Source organism: Megalobrama amblycephala, linkage group LG9 (assembly GCF_018812025.1).
Source record: "Megalobrama amblycephala isolate DHTTF-2021 linkage group LG9, ASM1881202v1, whole genome shotgun sequence".
Lineage (NCBI taxonomy): Eukaryota > Metazoa > Chordata > Actinopteri > Cypriniformes > Xenocyprididae > Megalobrama > Megalobrama amblycephala.
In genome coordinates this window covers 28,263,951-28,280,352 of record NC_063052.1, presented here as the reverse complement: position 1 = coordinate 28,280,352, position 16,402 = coordinate 28,263,951, and the positions used below count along the sequence as shown (strand labels likewise).

At 40.9% G+C, this 16,402-nt stretch overlaps 1 long non-coding RNA gene across 1 annotated transcript; it reads left to right on the top strand.

Moving 5' to 3' along the window:
* Positions 1–13,262: 13,262 nt before the first annotated feature.
* Positions 13,263–16,198, top strand: LOC125274602. Its single transcript, XR_007186288.1, has 4 exons — positions 13,263–13,350; positions 13,463–13,907; positions 15,417–15,581; positions 15,712–16,198. It is a non-coding gene; the product is annotated as an uncharacterized LOC125274602 (long non-coding RNA).
* Positions 16,199–16,402: the final 204 nt, after the last annotated feature.

Sequence of the window (16,402 nt, the reverse complement as noted above, 5' to 3'; positions counted from 1 at the left end):
GAAAATCAAACCAGATCATCTTCAGTCCATTGTGGCAAAAAGTTATCTTTGGACTCATGGCTGTATCTCTGCAATGCTTTATCATATTTAGACCAAACTTCATAAATATCATCCCAAGCAAGACCAGAGCCTACATGCTGAGTTTCGTCATAACGCCACCTACTGGTCTGGAGATACAAAAAAGCCAAAATAGCCATTATTTTTGCTTATAGCTTCAGATAGGTTTGTCCAAAAATCATAAAGTTGGTCTTTTTCGATTCAGGGCATTATGCCAAGTCGAATGATATCCAATTTTCCCATTTTGGCCATCGGCCATTTTGAATTTTGTTTTAAAATGCTGTATTTTATGAACGCATTAGCGTATTGTTTCGAAACTCTGTATGGGTCATCAGCACAAGGCCCTGAAAGAGTCTGAGTAGTTCCAGTGCCACCTAGTGTTTTTTTTCATATGCTTATAAATTTTGATCTGGTTGATTTATTTTTATGGGAGTCATATCCTTAGCGAGTGTCATTGTCACCTCACTCTGACCAAACCACATTCATTTGGTCACAGCTCCACCTATTGGTCGAAAGTGATAAACCAGTAAATCTTTATTACTGACTGTATATATCATTTTCCAACTCTTTTGCCTTAAATGATCGTAATAGGTCTTTAATTGCTCACTGTTGCAGTTGGCCTAATGCTCCCAGCCATGTTGGCTGGCTTGTTGTCCCTTTTTTGCTTGGCCCCGTAATTGCTGCTTGCAGCTATATTTATTATTATTATTCTTCCGCTCTTGAGTCTATGGCAGCCCATAGAACCGTATGGTAAAAAGTTATGAAATTTGGCACACTGATAGAGGACAGTCTGAACTGTGTCTATAGCCAATTTGGTGTCTCTAACTCAATCCCTCTAGCGCCACCAGCTGTGCAAAGTTGAACTTCTGTTTATGTTAATAACTTTTGAACCGTAAGGGCTAGAAACATTCCTTGGCTCATGACGATTCGAATGCACCCTATAACTTCATTTTCCGTCATGAAAATTTTCCCGCCATTTTGATTTATCCAAAAAACATACTTTTTCTAACTCCTCCTAGGGCGTTATTCTGATTTTCACAAAAATTGGACCAGATCATCTTCAGACCATGACTGCAAAAAGTTATCAAAAGCTTTTTGATAGATCCATCCGTTCTCGAATAGGGCACAAAAGAATTCGACCGAAAGCTCGCAAAATCACACTTAAGGCTATATCTTCAAAACAATTTATCGTATTCTGACCAAACTTTGTACATGTCATCACAAGCATGACCTGAGGCAACATGCAGTGTTTCGGCACAGTGCCACCTACTGGTCCAGAGATATGAAAAATGGATATTTATGCTAATAACTTCTGAATGGTTTGTCCATAAATCATAAATGTGGTTACGTCAGATTCAGGGCATCATTCCGAGTTGAATGATATCCATTATTACCATATCAGCCATTTTGGCCGTCGGCCATTTTGAATTTTGTGCTAAAATGCTGTATTTTATGAACGCATTAGCATATCGTCACAAAACTCGGTATGGGTCTTCAGCACGATGCCCTGAACGAGCCTAAGAAGTTTTGCACCAGCGCCACCTAGTGGTAAAATCAAATATTCAAATGTTTATCAATATGGGTGTGGTCAACTTATTTTCAAAAGAGTCATGACTTTACACTCCTGAATCCCTGCTGAGTCTAACGATACCTAACACGCTAGGTTTCGACTTATGGTTTGTCCGCCATTTTGAATTTTGCGAAAAACCTACTTTTTCGAACTCGTCCTAGGCTGTTGGTCTGATTATCATGAAAATTGAACCAGATCATCTTTAGACCATTCTGGCAAAAAGTTATCAAAAGCTTTTTGATAAACTCAACCATTCTCAAAAAACACGCAAATTAATTTAACGCAGAGCACCCAGTTTGGACTCATGGCTGTATCTCTGCAATGACTTATCATATTTACACCAAACTTCGTACAAATCATCCCAAGCAAGACCAGAGCCTACATGCTGAGTTTCGTCGCAACACCACCTACTGGTCTGGAGATTCAGAAAAGCCAAAATAGCCATTATTTTTGCTTATAGCTTAAAATATGTTTGTCCAAAAATCATAAATTTGGTCTTGTTAGATTAGGGGCATCATGCCGAGTCGAATGATATCCAATTTTCCCATATTAGCCATTTTGGCTGTCGGCCATTTTGAATTTTGTGCAAAAATGCTGTATTTTATGAACGCATTAGCGTATTGTTACGAAACTCGGTATGAGTCATCAGCACAAGGTCCCGAAGGAGCCTGAGAAGTTTCAAACCAGCGCCACCTAGTGTTTTTTTCATATGCTTATAACTTTTGATCTGGTTGACTTATTTTCACGGGAGTCATATCCTTAGCGAGTGTCATTGTTACCTCACTCTGACCATACCACGTTAATTTTGTCACAGCGCCACCTATTAGTCAAAGTGATAAACCATTAAATCTTTATTATTGACTGAATATATCATTTTTCAGCTCTTTTGCCTAAAATGATCCTAATAGGTCTTTAATTGCTTACTGTTTCGGCTGGTCTGATGCTCCCTGCCATCTTGGCTGTCTTGTTGTGCCTTTTTTGCTTGGCCCCGTAATTGCTGCTTGCAGCTATATTTATTCTTCTTCTTCTTCTTCTTCTTCCGCTCTTGAAGTCTATGGCAGCCCATAGAAGCGCTTGCGGGAAAGTTGTGAAATTTGGCACACAGTTAGAGGACAGTCTGACCTTTGTCCATAGCAGATTTGGAGTCTCTAACTCAATCCCTCTAGCGCCACCAGCTGTCCAAATTTGCACTTATGTTTATGCAAATAACTTTTGATCCGTAAGGGTTAGAAACAAAATTCTTTTTTCCTCTGATTCCTTGTGTCAAGACGAATCGATTGCACCCCATGAAAATTTTTCCGCCATTTTGAATTTTGTGAAAAACGTACTTTTTCGAACTCCTCCTAGGCCGTTACTCCGATTTTCATGAAAATTGAATCAGATCATCTTCAGACCATGCTGACAAAAAGTTATGGAATTCAAGTCGATTCCTCAAACCGTTTTCGAAAAACTCGCAAACGAATTGTACATAGTGCTAGCGAAAACAGAAGTAAGGCTGTATCTCCGCAATGCTTTATCGTATTAAGACCAAACTTGGTACATGGCATCACAAGCATGACCTGAGGTACCATGCAGTGTTTCGACGCAGCGCCACCTACTGGTGCGGAGATATGAAAAATGGACATTTTTGCTTATAACTTCTGATGGGTTTGTCCAAAAATCATATATTTGGTCTCGTTAGATTCAGGGAATCATGTCGAGTCGATTGATATCCAATTTTCCCATATCGGCCATTTAGGCCGTCGGCCATTTTGAATTTTGTGCTAAAATGCTGTATTTTACGAACGCATTAGCGTATCGTTATGAAACTCGGTATGGGTCATCAGGACAATGCCCTGAAGGAGCCTGAGAAGTTTCGGCACAGTGCCACCTTGTGGTCAAAAGTTATAACAAAATTTACAAAAATGCTAATAACTTTTGACTATATTAACCGATTGTAATGAAACTGGGCTCAGTAGATTCCTTGGGTCATGTTGAGAACATAGATATCAAATTTGCTATAGTCGGCTGAACTTCCTGTCCGCCATATTGTTTTTCTTTAAAAACCTACTTTTTCGAACTCCTCCTACACCATTGCTCTGATTTTCACCAAAATTGAAATGTATCATCTTCAGACCATGCCGACAAAAAGTTATGGATTTCAAGTTCATATGTAAAACCGTTTTCGTATACCGGAGCAATGAATTTGAGGCATGTTGTAAAACACACTCTTGTAGTTGTATCTCTGCACTGCTTTATCATATTCAGACCAAACTTGGTACCTATCATCACAAGTATGACCTGAGGCATCATGCAGTGTTTCGGCGCAGCGCCACCTACTGGTGCGGAAATATGAAAAATGAATATTTTTGCTTATAACTTCTGATGGGTTTGTCCAAAAATCATAAATTTGGTCTCGTTGGATTCGGGGCATCATGCCGAGTCGAATGATAACCATTATTACCATATCAGCATTTTTCATCTTCAGACCATGCCGACAAAAAGTTATGGATTTCAAGTCGATGTGTCAAACCGTTTTCGTATACCAGAGCAAAGAATTTGAGGCATGATGCAAAACGACTCTTGAAGCTGTATCTCTTCAGTGCTTTGACATATTTACACCAAACTTTGCAAGTGTCATTGTCACCTCACTCTGACCATACCACAACAATTTGGACATAGCGCCACCTATTGGTCGAAAGTGATGAACCAGTAAATCCTAATTTTTTATCATTTTTCAGCTCTTTTACCTAAAATGATCTTAATAGGTCTTTAATTGCTCACTGCTGCAGTTAGCCTGATGCTCCCAGTCGTGTTGGCTTGCTTCTTGTGCCGTTTTTGTGCTTGGCCCCGTAATTGCTGCTTGCAGCTATATTTATTATTATTATTATTATATTATTTTGACTAAAACACTGCCTGCGGAAATCACAGAGGAGGAAATGATTGAAGAAATTGATTACTTAAACCCCATCTACGATATACCGCCTGTTTGTCGTATTGTATCTCAGAAAGCTGGAGATTCAAAGCCCCTTGATTTGTCTAAACCTTCACAAGTGCTTCTAATTACTGATTCTGAGGATGAGGAAGATGAAGCTGATTGGGTGTGGGCCAGCTCAGGTAAACTTAAAGTTTTTTTCAAGCAATTGACTGCTTTTTTGCTAAACGTGTCTTCTGCTAAACAAGACATCTCGCCTGCAGCCAATACCAAACAGAGAACTGGTGAAAGCCCTGTTGCATTCTTTAACCCTTTGATGCACAAGCTATGAAAACCCCTTCTAAAGCGCAACATGGGTCAAAAATGACCTGTATTCATTTCCTATGTAATTTCAGTCATGACTGAGTGTTTCTTCGCTGAATCTTTGAAAGAAATGTATTTTATCATTTATTTATTCCAGGTATTCCTTAAATATCTTGTTTTTGATTGACAAAAATCATTATGTTCATTTTTTCTTTCTCACTTTATAAACAAACACAGTTTTTGTTTGTCTACATCAATTGTACACACATGGGTCAAAAATGACCCGTATTAATTTCCTATGGTATTTCAGTCATGACTGAGTGTTTCTTCACTGAATCTTTGAAATAAATGTATTTTATCATTTATTTATTCCAGGTATTCCTTAAATATCTTGTTTTTGATTTTAACAAATCATTGTGTTTATTTTTCCTTTCTTTTTTTTCATAAACAAACACAGGTTTTGTATTTCTACATCAATTTTACACACATGGGTCAAAAATGACCCATATAGAAACCTTTGCAAATTTTTGCAAGTAGGAACATATTTACTGCAGACAACTGTTCATCCGCCACACATTTCACCTCTCAACATGGCTGCTTTTGTATATTTGATGGATGAAAGTCATATTATATTTCATATAATAGGCTATATATTATATTTCATAATTTGTATTTTTTGTCATAAACCAATGCTACTGGTCACCTTTTACATCTATCAGTGTTCCTGAAAAGTAACAGTTTTGAACAAGGTTTCTGTCCAACAGTGAAAATATATAATAAGTGTATCGATCAACAGTGCTTTTGATTTTCTTTATCTAGAGTGTTAGTGGCTGGTCCTCAACAGAACTGAGGTGGATGATGACATCACTGTAAAAAAAGTTGAAAGTATACTTTGCGCACAGTCAAACGCAATTTAAATGTGTATGTGCAGGTTGCACATACACAGTTACAGAAATCCGGCGGAAATTATAAAAAGTTACAAAAATCTGTATGCTGACCCTCACGTACGCATAAAAAGTGAAGTATACATTGGCCTTTAGAATGGTAATGACACACACATTCAAAACAATTCATTCAAAAAGAAAGGAAACATTAAAATAAGGATTTGGTTATTGAGTAATAGATGGAATAATGAATGATGAAATTATTTTTTTGTAATATATGCAATATAGAAAATAACTCATTCAGGTTACTTTAGACCCCTGTTGTATATGTCCAAAACTGTTACTTTTCAGGAACGCTGACAGATATAAAGGATGACCAATTGCATTGATTTATGACAAAAAATTAAAAATTATGAAATATATAGCCTAATATATTAAATATAATAAGACTTACATCCATCAAATATACAAAAGTAGCCTTGTTAAGATGTGAAATGTGTGGCAGATGAACAGTTGTCTGCAGTAAATATGTTCCTACTTGCAAAAATTTGCAAATATTAAAGATTTCTATATGGGTCATTTTTGACCTATGTGTGTAAAATTGATGTAGAAACTGTGTTTGTTTATAAAGTAAGAAAGAAAAAATAAACACAATTATTTGTAGAAAATCAAAAACAAGATATTTAAAGGTACAATTTGTAAAATTTTCGCAGTAAAATATCCAAAAACCACTAGGCTAGTATTACATATTTTGTCCAGCTGATTACTAACAATATCTCTAATGTTTTCAACTACTTGTAAATCATGAGAAAATTCACATTTTAAACAGTGACACGGGGCAGTGCAGTCGCCTGTCAATGACGTCAGTTACCCTTGGTTACCGCCTTTACTGACGTAGAAACCACATGACAACAGTGTTGTGGACACAAGCGGAAGTAGTGTCTAGCGTCCAGCAAACCACTAGCTTGCTTCAAGCAGTTTACTTCTTTCACGTTTTATGGTGGATTGTGTTACTTCTTTATGGAACACAATTACAGTTTACCATCTGCCATTGGTTCTGTCGACAAGGACAGCTCCAGTAAACGTAAACGTAAGCGAACGGGCCAACCAAACGACCCAAGAAGAGTTTGGGACAAGAGCAGAGAAAGATCGAGGATCAATATCGGTGTTGCATTTTCTAGGTGGAGTGAGCTTCGTGACAAACTTCACCTAGAAAGGGATGCCGATCTCGCTTGTGTTTTACTCGACAGGTGAGTTGTTTTGATTTGTATCTTTACAGAAAACGTATGCCATTATAACGATCAACAACACAAACGCGGGGCATCGCGTCTCTAGACCCGCGCGAGGACGCGTCTGATCCATAGTCTGATCGCGTCTTTGCATTGACTTTGTATGTAATCTACTCGCGCAAATCGTTGAACTCGCGTTTGCTATGTATGCCCAATTATTGTGTTTGAATGTACACAAGTGTATATATTTGTTGAACAGTGGTAATCGTTTTCATATCATCTGACTAAACAGTAATCTATTAATTTGATAATTTACTGTCAAACTATAATTGCTGTATTGTATTGCAATATAGCATGGTGGCATGTGAAAATTTTCTTTTTCAGACTTACGAAATCCAGTATTGGATAGATTTTGTTCGTTACTGTAGCAGCTACAGTGTAGTTATCATCATTTTACTGTCAAAATAAATTGTGCTGTCAATACATATGATGTGAAAAAATCATTGGAGATTGTACTTGTGTTGTTATGCTGTAGCCTTTAGTGAACATCAAATGATATTGTAATGCCTAAATTATTTTTTTAAAGTTACCAAAAAAGTGGACCATCAACGTCAACACCTTACAAAGGACCTGGAATCCCTCTTCAAACCCTCTCAAGCATAGCTTCATCCATCGACTCGCTATCAGACAGGTAGGCATTACAAAAAAAAAAAAAATAAATTTATAAATGTAATAGAAATGTTAAATATAATTACATTGGATAAATTGCTAAAATATGCTTTACAGAGATCTGTGTTTTCTGGAGCCTGGAATCGAACACCTTTCTATGGCAGAAAGTGATGAACAGCTATTACATGACAGGTGAATTTTTAAATGTTACACTATGTAAAGATGTGTTTTATAATAATTTTATCATAAAAGCGAGCATAACAAGCAACTGTTACGGTCTGGTGTTGCAGATACGAGGCGTTCACGGATTTCCACAGCAAATAGGTATTTATTAACATAAAGCAGAGAGTAACAACATCCAAACACATCTAACTAACATATAGGACAGACAAGGAGTGCAGGGAGTGAGTGCATTATAAAGGGAGTGCAGATGATAGAGTCCAGGTGCAGGTGATCCGTGATGACGAGGAGCTGACGAGGGAAGTGAGTGCAGGTGTGGAGAACAGGAGGAACATGGGAATTGAAGTCCAGGGAAACAAGGGTTCTGTGACATTACCCCCCCCCTCCCGGTAGGCGCGTCCTCGCGCCGTAGATGAAACAACCGGGAGGGGGGCGGGCGCCCTGGAGACCTCAAGCTGGTGCAGGGGGAGGAGCAAACTGGAGTGGAGGTCTCCAGGGCAGGTTCAAAAGCCATGGCAGGTCAGGGGCTGAAGGCAGCCATGGCGGGTCAGGGGCTGAAGGCAGCCATGGCGGGTCAGGGGCTGAAGGCAGCCATGGCGGGTCAGGTGCAGCGGGCAGCCATGGCGGGTCAGGTGCAGCGGGCAGACATGGCGGGTCAGGTGCAGCGGGCAGACATGCAGCGGGCATACATGGCGGGTCAGGTGCAGCGGGCAGCCATGGCGGGTCAGGTGCAGCGGGCAGCCATGGCGGGTCAGGAGCCGAAGCCTTCGAGGCGTTGAGCCCAGGCGTCGCTGAAGGACTGGCGGGTGATGGCGGAACCGAAGGCTCCGCCGACCGAAGCGCAGCCGGGGCTCCAGAAGGCCGCAGTGAAAGCAGGAGGACAGCCAACAAAACGAACACTGGGGGAGTGAGGAGGCCAACTGAATCCGAGGGACGGAGTGACGGAGCGGAGACGGAGGAGTGAAGTCCAGAGGGGAGGGCAGGCTGATGAATGACCAAGGTGTGAGTGGCGGCAGGATGGATACTGGTGAAGCTGGTGGACTGATGGGCAACGGTGGAGCAGAGGGAGGTTGGAGCCGGGGTGAAGGTAATCGCCCAGAGGTCCGAGGTGGAGATCTGGGCGAGGGGACTTGAGGTGGAGGTGCAGTATAGACATGACTTGGAGGAGGCGGGAGAGGGAGGCAGGGAGGGAAAACAGTCTTTGGGCTGGAGAGTTCAATCACAGAGACCATACTAGGAGCGGCAGGCTCGGCGGCGGCGGCTGGAGCGGCAGGCTCGGCGGCGGCGGCTGGAGCAGAGGGCTCGGCGGCGGCGGCTGGAGCAGAGGGCTCGGCGGCGGCGGCTGGAGCAGAGGGCTCGGCGGCGGCGGCTGGAGCAGAGGGCTCGGCGGCGGCGGCTGGAGCAGAGGGCTCGGCGGCGGCGGCTGGAGCAGAGGGCTCGGCGGCGGCGGCTGGAGCAGAGGGCTCGGCGGCGGCGGCTGGAGCAGAGGGCTCGTAGGCGGCGGCTGGAGCAGAGGGCTCGTAGGCGGCGGCTGGAGCAGAGGGCTCGTAGGCGGCGGCTGGAGCGGCAGGCTCGGAGAGGGTTGGAGCGGCAGGCTCGGAGAGGGTTGGAGCGGCAGGCTCGGAGAGGGTTGGAGCGGCAGGCTCGGAGAGGGTTGGAGCGGCAGGCTCGGAGAAGACTGGAGCGGCTTGCTCGGCGGAGACTGGAGCGGCTTGCTCGGCGGAGACTGGAGCGGCTTGCTCGGCGGAGACTGGAGCGGCTTGCTCGGCGGAGACTGGAGCGGCTTGCTCGGTGGAGACTGGAGCGGCTTGCTCGGCGGAGACTGGAGCGGCTTGCTCGGCGGAGACTGGAGCGGCTTGCTCGGCGGAGACTGGAGCGGCTTGCTCGGCGGAGACTGGAGCGGCTTGCTCGGCGGAGACTGGAGCGGCTTGCTCGGCGGAGACTGGAGCGGCTTGCTCGGCGGAGACTGGAGAGCTTGGCTCGGCGGAGACTGGAGAGCTTGGCTCGGCGGAGACTGGAGAACTTGGCTCGGCGGAGACTGGAGAACTTGGCTCGGCGGAGACTGGAGAACTTGGCTCTGTCCAAAAGTCTATAAGCCAGGCCACCTCACTTGGTGGCTCGCACAGGGTTGGAGCGGGCTCTGGAGATACTGGAGCGGGCTCTGGAGATACTGGAGCGGGCTCTGGAGATACTGGAGCGGGCTCTGGAGACACTGGAGCGGGCTCTGGAGACACTGGAGCGGGCTCTGGAGACACTGGAGCGGGCTCTGGAGACACTGGAGCGGGCTCTGGAGACACTGGAGCCGCTTTCTTCCTCCTCCTCCGCTTACTGGGCCCAGTAGAGGAATGTGGGTCCAGCATGGGGCAGGCAGGGAGTTCGCTGGAGGGGTATGCGGAGGAAGCCGGAGGTTGACTGACTGGCCCGGCCAACCGTGTTTCTGGATGGACTGGACGACAACACTTATCCTGAACCGTGTCCACGAAGAATTTGGAGCCATTTAAACACAAAATTAAATTGATAGCTTCGCTTAAGGAGAAACGATAATCTGGTTCATCAAAACGGATAGTGTCGTCATCCAATCCATCCAGAAACAGGGAGATCAAATATGCTTCAGGCCAGTCAGACAAATAAGCAAGCTCAACGAACTCCTCCACATACCTCTCAAGCGAACGACCCACCTGTAGGAGCCCGATGAGCCGATCACCAGCTGATGTCGTTGTGAGAGGCTGAGAAGGAGCAGGAGCCTCGGGGATGAGAAAAATTCCCATTATTTTGTGGAAATCCAGACTGTATGGGTCTGTCCTTCTGTTACGGTCTGGTGTTGCAGATACGAGGCGTTCACGGATTTCCACAGCAAATAGGTATTTATTAACATAAAGCAGAGAGTAACAACATCCAAACACATCTAACTAACATATAGGACAGACAAGGAGTGCAGGGAGTGAGTGCATTATAAAGGGAGTGCAGATGATAGAGTCCAGGTGCAGGTGATCCGTGATGACGAGGAGCTGACGAGGGAAGTGAGTGCAGGTGTGGAGAACAGGAGGAACATGGGAATTGAAGTCCAGGGAAACAAGGGTTCTGTGACAGCAACAAATGACAGTGTTGCATAACCAAACCAGTGTTATGCATCTTGCCATTATAAACAAATGTATTTTTTTTTGTGGGGTGTAGTTTTTCCAAGATGAGCTTCCATGATGAGTCCACCATTACTGTGAACGAAGATGCCAATGATCTTCATAACACTGTGTAAGTGTTGTATTGCAATTTTACAAAATCTATTTGCTAACTCAAACAACTAAATATTGTGTACAGTGAATTACACAAACAGTTTATGTTGTTATGTATTATTATTGTTAGTATCACTATTATAATTTATCACGTATTATTATTACTATTACTACTGTTACATTTGCAGGATTGATTTTAGAGATCCACATGATTCAACATGGGGAAAAGAAAGTGATGACAGCAGTTCTGAGGACTATGTTCCCTCTATCTGTCTTAGGTTTGTCTGCAAGAATCATATTTTTTGGCTTGATAAAAGTAGACATATTAAATAATTCCTAGGTATCTGTTTTACACCATAATTAAAAAATCACATTAATGGCAACATCAGTTGAATGACTGACTGTGACTGACTGTTGTCATTCTTTTGCACGTATGCCCAGTCATTGCATTGTCATTATATCTATTTTAGATCAAATTGAAATTATAGTAATTATTCTTTAAACAGCACATGGTAATATTAAGTGTTTTTATATATACAGAACAGGTGAAGGAACTATGGATTTTCGGAAAATTGAGACGCTTCCTGTAATTGGTCTGGAAGAGACAGTACATCTCACACCAGAGGATGAAGTGCCATTCCTATGTGAGCAACATGTCCCTTCATCTTCTGCTAGCCACAGAGTCATGTCTGAGGAGGACATAATTGGACAACGGGCATCTATTGTTTATGAAGCCCAGTTGAAACAACTGGTCACACATCTACAGCTACCTGTACTGAAGTGTAATTTCATTAACAAAATGACAAAAGAAACCTGTCAGGCTTCACCTCCATTTGAAATACATCTGACTTCCAGGGGAACAGCAAGTGTCTTACAATGGGTAACTGTTTTTTTTTTTTTAATTCTTCATAGTAGCAAAAATACATGAAAAAAAAAAACATTATGGTAACAGATGCATGTCACACAACAACTTTTAATGTGTATCACCTATTAACAATTGATTTGTGATACTTTATCAAAGGTATTTTATATAATATGTTCGAAGGCATACTTTAAAAGTTTTAATTTTTGAATATGAATGTATATACAGTTGAATAATTCAACGCAAGTAGTTCATGTAAAATGAGAATTTCACAGTTTGTATGCATTTGAGTTAATCTTCTGTATCTTTGTTTTAAAGATATGTTCAAATGGGCACAAAGTGTGGACTTGGAATTCACAGCCCATGCTCAAATTTGGAATGCAGGCAGGAGACTTCATGATGGCCACTAACATTCTGCTGTCAGGAAATAACTACTACAAAATGTCACACCTGTTCAATTACATGAACATGGGCTTTGTAGGTAAGGCTACATTCTATAACATTCAGGACACCTACTGCTTAGGAGCGATAAAGGACATGTGGGAGAGCAAGAGTTCGGCTGCCATTCAACGTCTGAAGAGTAATGATGGTGTAGTCATATTAGGTATGATTACCTATGATTTTGTAAAAGGTAAATAATCTATGCCAGGGGTCACCATTCCTGCTCCTGAAGGGCCGGTGTCTCTGCAGAGTTTAGCTCCAACCCTAATCATACACACCTGAAGCAGCTAATTAAGGTCCTACTAAGCATACTAGAAACTTCCAGGAAGGCGTGCTGATGCAAGTTGGAGCTAATCTCTGCAGGACACCGGCCCTCCAGGAACAAGTTTGGGGACCCCTGATCTACGCAATAACCTCATGAAATTTTTAGAGTAAAAATGTGTAATGCATTATATTCTAAGTATTTTTGTAAAAAGCATAAAATTACAAATTTTTTAGCATATTGTCATTACTTTGTTATATTGTTCTTCCTTGTTTTGAATATTAATTCAGTTCTCATTTGTTGATTTATTGTGACATGTACAGCTGATGGACGAATGGATAGCCCTGGCTACTGTGCCCAGTATTGCTCTTACACCACAATGGAGAATGATTCAAAGGAAATCATCTCTGTTGTGACTATAGATAAAAGGCAGACTGGGCGGAATTCTGTCATCATGGAGAAAGAGGCGTTTGTAACCACAATGGACAAGCTTCTTAGAGAACTGAAGATTTCAGAAATATGCACCGATGCTCATGCACAAATTGCATCTACTATGAGTAAGTTGATACTTCATAGTCCACCATATACAGTAAAAAAAAGTAGTATCTATTTATCAGGTGTTTATGAATTATATGTTGTTTTGTTTTTCATTACAAGATCAAACGACTGGACGATATAAGGGCACAGGAGTTGTACACTCGTGGGACATATGGCATGGAGCCAAGAATTTAGCCAAGAAGATTTCTGCAGTATGTATTTTAAGTACTTGAATCTTTTTCTTTTGTAGGTTTGTGCTTATTTGTAAAATCTAATGTTTTATTATGATATGCAATTAAACACATCTGTTATATGTATACTTAGGCAGCTCAGCAATCTGGACAAAAGATCCTGCTGCACTGGGTGAAAGACATTGTAAATCACTTCTGGTTCTGCTGTAAAAAGGCAGACACGGTACAGGAGTTTCTTGTAAGTAATACTCATCGTCACATTTCTGGACACCTCTTCCTGCGACTAAATACAAAAAAAATGTAAAAATGTACACTACAATTCATACAATATAAATTTTTTTTATTCTTTGACTTCATGGTCTAATCACAAGATTTGTACTTTAGAAACTATGGAGCAGTGTGCTTCATCATGTGACAAACGAGCACGAATGGTACCTTGGACACTGCCTTCATGGCAACCTACCAGAGAACCAAGACAAGCAATGGCTGGAGAGTGGTTCTAAAGCTCACAAGGCACTGGAAGCTGTAGTTCTCAATAAGAGTTTGCTCAGAAATATTCACAGATATTTACCTTTCAGGTAACTCCTCATACCCACATGGAAAAAACCTATATAAACATATATGTTTCAATATAGGTTTTGATATAGGTTTTACATATATGTGACATATATAAAATTGGCCGTTTTCCTATATTATATGTACATATATGTACACATATATGCACACATATATGTACACATATATGCACACATATATGTACACATATATGCACACATATATGTACACATATATGCACACATATATGTACACATATATGCACACATATATGTACACATATATGCACACATATATATATATATACACATATATGTACATATATGTACACATAATATAGGAAAACGGCCAATTTTATATATGTCACATATATTAAAAACCTATATCAAACCTATATTGAAACATATATGTTTATATAGGTTTTTTCCATGTGGGACCAATTTCACGTGTTCGTGTAGCGGTGTGTTTTCTGCGTTGTGTCATAATCAAAGACAGACTGCGAAAAATCTTGCCATCAGGTCCTCACTTTATTCTGTATAACACAAATGGCAATATATGAGGACTTGTGCAGCATACAAACAGCATGCGGCAGCAACGCACAACGCTGAGAAAGAGAGATATTAAAAGTAACTTAAGTAAAGAAAAATAATCAACGAAACATCTGAATGTACATCACAGAGGGGTTTTGGATTACAATCATACAAATATATCATGTGAATTCAGCTGTTACATGAAACATGGCCTTAATTGAATCACCGCAAAAACTTTGTGCGACCTACCGCTGTGATGTCTCATGCAGACTGGGAAGCAGCAAAGTGCGTCAACACCCCAAGTCAGCATGGTGGCAGGAAAACCCAAATATGGTCATGGCAAGTGGAATCACAAAATAATTGTCTAAATACATAACTGCTACATTCGCACATACATAAGTTCTTGCATAATTTTTTTCGTTAATTCTTAGTTTTTGCCTTGATAATAGAAAATATGAGCTAGGCATCATGTATGACAGTCAAAAATGAGATATGAGCTACAAAATGACCAGATCCTGCCATTAGCTATATAGAAGACATATCTTGTATGTATAGGGCATATATATGGATATGAAGAAGCAATACAGGAGACCTATATTTCCTGTATATGCACATATATGCACCTCAATTTTGCCTATATGTGGCATATATACACATATATGCAGTATATATACGCATATATGCAGCATATATATAGCATATATGCAGTATATATGCGCATATATGCAGCATATATATAGCATATATGCAGTATATATGCGCATATATGCAGCATATATATTATCATATATGTGCATATATGCAGCATATATGTACATATACACTGCATATAGGTTTCATATATGCGCATATATCCACATATAGGTTCTTTCCATGTGGGTAGCAAGCCTGTCTGTTTCGAAACAGAATGTATTTCATCACATTTTCAGTAGTCTTCACTTTTCAAAATAGTAAGTGTGTTTGATAAATGTTTGGTAATGTACTTGAAATATGTTTGTCCAGATCGACCTGTCAGCTTGAATCATTCCACAACCACTTGCTCATGTACGCCAGCAAGCGGTTCAGCTTCTCACCGCTGGTCTATCAGGCAAGAATTCTCCTGGCAACCCTGGATTATAACCACCATAAAGACCGACCACCATTGCTTAACAAAAATGGCCAAAAGATGTAAGCTAAATAAAAATTAATGTCAATCACTCACAGTTGAATGTTGAACTTGCTGTACTGTTATTCATATTTGTTTTAACCATGTATTGCTGGAGAATATTTTATGTGTAAAGGCAATTTTTTATTACAGCTTTCGCAGACAGTTAAAGGTTGCGTTAAAGGTGGCAAAAGACTACAGCTACATTCCTGATCTGCAAGCGGCAATTGTGCGTGCAAGAATTCAGGCTGATATGGGGATGCCAAGATATAGGGTTCCAAGGCCTGAGGATCCCCGGACACTGGGCCTCCTTCCAAGTGTCCAACCTCCTTCAATTGACAGCATTCTTGAGTCACATGTCAGTAGGGGCATAGGTATGAATTGCAAAAAATGTCCCACACTTAGTAGTTCACATTCACAGCTATAATATAACATTGCTTTTATTCTTATTCATCTGATTGCTATGTTTTGACTTCTTTCTTTTCCAAAAGGGGCAAGCTCTACACAACCAGAGTCAAGAGATGAAGACTAAAGTAGAACCTCAGCAATCTAAACTCTTGAGTTTCAAATGTGCCAGCCAAGCTATTGTTGTCTTTCAAAATTCGACTTAGAAACTTGATTCATATACCTTCATATTTATGTAAACGGGCCACCTCTGATAGGTGCTCTAAGTTATGTACATAAATTGTAAGTAATGTAAAATGTGTTATAAAGAAAAAAATATTTTCTTGTTGTTATTATTAATAAATACTTCAAATAGAAAACAGTTTTTTATTTTCCAACTATTTTTGTATGAAATACAGATTTGTATGAAGTAGGCAACATAAAATAATATTATATCCTT